Raw genomic sequence first — 6,000 nt, 5'->3', positions numbered from 1 at the left:
AAGAGGGTGCATGAATAGGTCACACTGAGAGAGCTGGGGTGTAAGCTGAGCTGAAGACAGTCATCTACCAATAGGGAGAGACCTGGGACACTGACAGAGCCCCCTGCAGGCCTGGTTCCCACCAGAATAAACAGAGCCAAAGGGAGCCTCAGGAACAGAAGGGCTGGGGTGGTTCATCTGGGGAGAGGTCAGGGCAGGGAAGAGGGTGTACCTGGCCAAGAACCCTTTAAGAGTACCAGATCTTGATAGCCCTTATGGGCTTTCTTTTTGACCTCACCAACTTCCCCTGGATTCCTAGAACAGCCTCCTCATTGCTCTTCCTGCCCTGAGCAACCATCTGCTCTCCACACTGTAGCAGCCAGAGTTCTCTCTCAAACACAAATCTGATTTTCCACATTTCTCCTTCCTTAAAGCCTTCAGTGACTCTTCATTATCCTCAAAATGAAGTCCAAATTCCTGGCCAGGCACTTGGGCACCTCCTATTTGGCCCCACTCCTGTAAGCCTCATTCCTTTTTTCTTCCTTGTTTTGAACTTCACGCTCCAGCAATCATATCATTCTTGTCCCCAAGTTCTAATGCTGCCTCTTACCTCTATTCTTTGGTTCATGCCTTCCTTTCATCTGGAATTCTAGGCAGGCATCATTCCTCTTCCTTGAAGCTGGACAGGGGTTGCTCCTCTGAACTCGTGAAGTCTCATAAACTTCAAGGGATATTCTGTGTACTCACCATATCATGGTGAAATTACATACATACATACATACAGACTGTGTTTATTACATTGTGGGTGATCATTAGATGTTTTTGAACTGAGAGCCAGCCAAACCATTTAGGACCAGATTTCAAGCCTAGATTGTATTTTCTCTGCGTCTTAGGGTTCTTGGGGCTCTGGGCACAGGACCTGCAGAGGGAAGGAATGAGCCATCCCTTTGTAAATGCTGCCACCTTGTGGCTAGATGCAGAAGTGCACCAGAACATCTCCCCTTCCTAAAGTAGGTATCGATACAGGAACTGGTGATGCCCAGTTGAATCAGGCCTGATGCCTGCCTCCTGGAGTTCCAGGCTGGCGGCCTAGACCAGAACAGTGCAGGAGGGAGAGACCCAGGTGCTGTGAAGCCATGAGGAGGGAGTGCTTAGAGCCCTGTCTTGATCAGTTCCAAGCAGACAAGATGGCAAAGAGCAAAGGCTCAGAGGTATGGCACTTGTGAAACATTCAAAGTGGACAGAGCACAGGATCCAAGGGGACCAGGCTAAAGATGGGCCAAACCACAGGTAGTGGCCAAGCAGGGGGGTCCTTAAAGGCCATCCAGAGAAGGAATTTGGATCTTTGTCCTCTAATCTGGGCATGGGGAAGCCAAGGGAACAAAGGAATGACAGGATGAAATCTGGGTGTGGCCACACACTTGGAGGCTCAATATTCATATATATGAACACCTACGATTTGCCAAGCAACCCTTAGTAAAGATACATCAGCGAACAAAACAAAGACTCCTGCCCTTTTAGAGCTTATGTTCTCATCAGGGGAAGATGAGACAATAAACAAAAACACTATTACTAAGAAGTAAATTATGTTACAAGGTAAAAAAAGAAAGTGAAAAAAAAAACAGCAGGACAAGAGAGACAGAAGTGCTGGTTTGCAATTTCAAATGGAATAGTCAGAGTAGGCCTCTCTTTAAGGTGACATTTTAGCAAACACTTAAGGAGGGGGGTGGGTAGCTAGCCACGCAGGCATTGGGGAAACAGCATTCTAAACAGGGGATTGCCAGTGGCTTGGTATTGAGGAGAGCTAGGAAGGGAGTGAAACAGGGAGATCAGTAAGGAGACTGTGATGTAACAAGAGGCACAAACCAACAGAGGCTGTGGAGATGGGCATCTAGAAGGCAAAACTGGCAGAACTGTTTAGATATGGGAGGTTTATAAATTGTCCAGTATTGTGTTCTGAAGTCCCCATTCCAAGGTTAACAAACTCCTCTACGTTCCACCTCTAAGGCAGATGAGAATGCTCAACCCATTTCATCCTGACTTCACCTGGACGCTCTCCCCGACCCCCAATGCCACAGTACACCCTCTCCAGCCTCCTAATTTCTCAAGCATATCTCCAGCAACTTTTCCTCTAGACCCATTCATCTACCTACTAAATCCTATCAACTTCCCAAACTCTCAAACACACTGACTCCTCTATCCCACTCTTTAGCTCAATGACTTATCCTTCTAGTTCTCTCAACTACTCCATCTCAGCCCACCCCACTTGACATCATCATAGGGCCATCAAGGCCACTGACCTCTGTCCTCTATTTTCATTTACCTCCCTCCCCAGTTTAGAGTCCTTGGTCCTTCACCACATGCACTCTCTTGCTAGTCTCACCTTTCTTCCATCATTCCTGCCTGTCTTAACCAGTCTGGAAGAATACAACAGTGATTTCTCCGAGTCCTCAGGTGTTCTTAAAGTGGTACTGCAGATCACATACCTTCAGACTGATGACACTAAAATTTCATGGTTACCAACTTTAGCTGGGCACTTAGCCCTACCTGGCCATCCTCCTGTGGCTCCCTACACATCTCTTCCAATTATAACAACTATCACACTTCTTTCCCATCAGCCTCCTCACCTCATTCTCAGCAGAGGAGCTGGACTCTTGCTTCAAGGACACAGAGGCCATCTGAATTCCTTCATGCCTCATCTTCACCTTCACACCCATCCTTAACTACTTCCCTTCTGTTACTGGGAGTCATCTCTACGCCCTTGGAGATCCACTCTTACATGCTTCTGGATCCCATTCCCTTTCACTCTCTCAGGAATCTCATTCTGTTGGTTATCCACAATCTCCCGCATCGTTGATACTTCTTTTCCTACTGACTTCCTCCATTAGTCTACAGATGTGCCTAAGTTTCTACTAGTACATTCAAACAAAATAAAAGCAATGGGGTGATGTGAAAATTTTGGTAATGGATCATGGTGATAGTAGCTCAATACCATGAATGCCATTAATACCACTGAATTGTGTATTTGAAAGTTAAAAAGGGAAATTTTATGTTGCATGTTATCACATCACAAAAAGAGTTCCCTCTACCCCACAATCCTCTCCAGTTGTCAACTCTCCTCCCATTCACAGTCCAACTTCTTTAAAGAGCTGTCTCCACTTCCTTACCTTTTGCACCAAGGTATAACCTTTTTTAAATGATGGAGACAGAAGCCACATTGCAGTAGACTGAGGAGAAAGTAGGAAGAAATGGAATCAGCAAGTATTTACAACTCTTTTGCCCCCTCCTAAGTTTATCAGGCTTTCTGACTCCGAAGGCCCCACTTCTCTTTCTGGTGTGTTCTCTGTCTTTACTCCTGTGGGCCCCAGCTAGTTCCTATGGAGGCCAAAGGAGAGGGGAAAAGTCCCAGAATCACTGTCATCCCTCTCTGACCCTGTGATCTATTTTCTGTTTCTCTGGGCTACACATCTTGATTTTCCCAAGAGATTTTGGCTGCAGCTGTTTCCCTCCACACTAACCCTTCTCATCATCCCGGGAACCCCAGGGGGTGATTCAGTGATGGGCTGCCCAACTGTGAGCCCCTCCTGGGACTCCCAAAGCTTGCATATACACACACACACGTCCTACTGAACCACTTCTTAGGGACAAGTCACTATGCTTATCACATATGATCCCATAACTCTGGCTATAGCAGATAATCGGAATGGAGTGCTGAGTCAAAGATCAATAGGCTGCAAGGCAGCTAGGCCCCAAAGCTCTGGGGAAATGACATGCAGAGAACTGTGGATGGAAGAAGACACACAACTGGAGACAGAGTAAAAGTGATAAACAGAAGCTGGGAGGAGAAAAACCCTAAATTAACTATAAGAATGGAAGGAAGTCAGGCAGTCACTGGCGGGAAGATGCCTGAATGATTACCAAAGTAAAGTCACAATCACCTCTAGGGGCATGTTCAATGCCATGATCCTCAGCGTTTGAGAGGCCCGGCTGGGTTGCTGCCATGAGTCTCCTATTTGATCTCCTTCAACCCCCCTCATCTGCCCAACAGTCAGGGTCCTTTTACTCCTGCTCTCAGCCCTTACCAAAGCAGTCAGGTTCCCACCTCCACCTTTCTCAACATCTCAACCTCTCCTTGCTGGACTCACAAAATACCACTTTAACATGCTCAAATAAAAGGGCTTTAATCTGCTACAATGTGAGCCCACAAGAGCCCCAACCTTCTGCTTTCCTGGTAACTGGACACCCAGGCTGCTAGATACACTGTAGAAAACCTCAAAACCCAGTGGGAGACCCAACTGATTCAACTTTTCACTGAGTCCACCACTGTCCACAATCCTTCTCTGGTCCCTGTAGCCCCACAGCTACTGTTGCAACCTTTACTTCTCTCATCGTGCCGCTGGCCTCACCATGATAGATCTGAGAGTCTCAGTCCAAAGTGAAGCAAAGAAGCCAAAAGGGGCAGAAAGGCAAGAATCAGACCCGGAGGGGGATGTGTATTGAAGTGTTTTAAGATAGGAAAAAGTATGTTTATAGACTGAGTCATTAATAATGGCAATTAACATCTATAGGGTACCATGTGTTCAGGTGGTATCTAATGTGTATATTACTTCATTTAATCCTCATAAAAACCCTATGAGGAATTACAGGGAATCCTGAATTGGGTGTGAGATCTTGCTGGTTTGTACAGATTAGTGTGATACCCTGATACATCCCAGAGTAATTTGGGCAGAGAATTAAAAAGTATTTGCAAAGCCCCCTTAGGGAACTGGGGAGAAAGGAGGAAATATTAAACTTCCCTATCTGGAGAATTGCTGATATTCTTGCAAGCAGTGGGGACTATTAACAGGCCAAGCCCTTCATCTTGGGGCATGCCCTTATGGAATTTATTCCTCCAAAGAAGCTAAGCCTACTTATAATTAGAACTAAAAGTCACCCGCCAAGAACTCTTTTGTTGCTCAGATGTGGCCCCTCTCTCTCTAAGCCAACTCAGTAGGTGAAATCACTGCCCTCTCCCCTCTGTTGGAAAAGGCTCCCAGAGGTATAAATCTCACTGGCAATATGGAACATGACTTCTGGAGATGAGCCAGAACCCGGTATCATGGAATTGAGACAGCCTTCTTGACCAAAAGGGGGAAGAGAGAAATGAGACAAAATAAAATTTCAATGGCTGAGAGATTTCAGAGTCAAGAGGTTATCCTGGAGGCTATTCATATGTGTTATATAGATATCTCTTTTTAATCTGTGGTATATTGGAATGGCTGGGGGGAAATATCTGAAACTGTTGAACTACTGTTCCAGTAGCCTTGATTCTCGATGACTGTACAACTATATAGCTTTTACAATGTGACTATGTGATTGTGAAAACCTTGTGGTTGACACTTCCCTTTACCAGAGTATGGAGAGATGAGTAAAAAAAAAAAGGGACAAAAAAATAAATGTGAGGGGGATGTATAAGGGATAAAAAAAAATTGCGGTACATTGCAATACTAGTGGTCAATGAGAGGGAGGGATAAGGGGTATGGGATGTATGGGCTTTTCCTTTTTATTTTTTTTTCTGTTGTGATGCAAATATTTTTAAAATGATCATCGTGATGAATACACAACTATGTGATGATATTGTAACCCACTACATATTTTGGATGGATTGTACATATATGAAGATATCTCAAAAACATTTTTAAAAAAACAATAAAAACTCTATGAGATAAGCACTAAATCTCATTTTGCAGAAGAGAATACTAAGGCTCAGAACAGTAACTTGCCCAAGGTCACAAAACAATTAAGTGGTTGAGCCAGGATTCAAATCCCAGCAGCCTGGTGCCTAAGTTCCATAAGATATGTCCGCAGATAGAAAAGTGTCTGACCTGAGGGAGAGTCCCTAAACCAACCCAAAGCAGGTGGCAGGCAGTCACCCAGAAGCCTAGATATATTCAGGCTTATTAAGTTTCTCATAGATTCTAGACCATCCCCACACAAGCCTGAGCCTATTATATCTGTCTCCAGCCCATGAGCTCCCAGAAG

Source organism: Tamandua tetradactyla, chromosome 2, assembly GCF_023851605.1.
Source record: "Tamandua tetradactyla isolate mTamTet1 chromosome 2, mTamTet1.pri, whole genome shotgun sequence".
Taxonomy (NCBI): domain Eukaryota; kingdom Metazoa; phylum Chordata; class Mammalia; order Pilosa; family Myrmecophagidae; genus Tamandua; species Tamandua tetradactyla.
Note: the sequence above shows the minus strand (reverse complement) of the source record.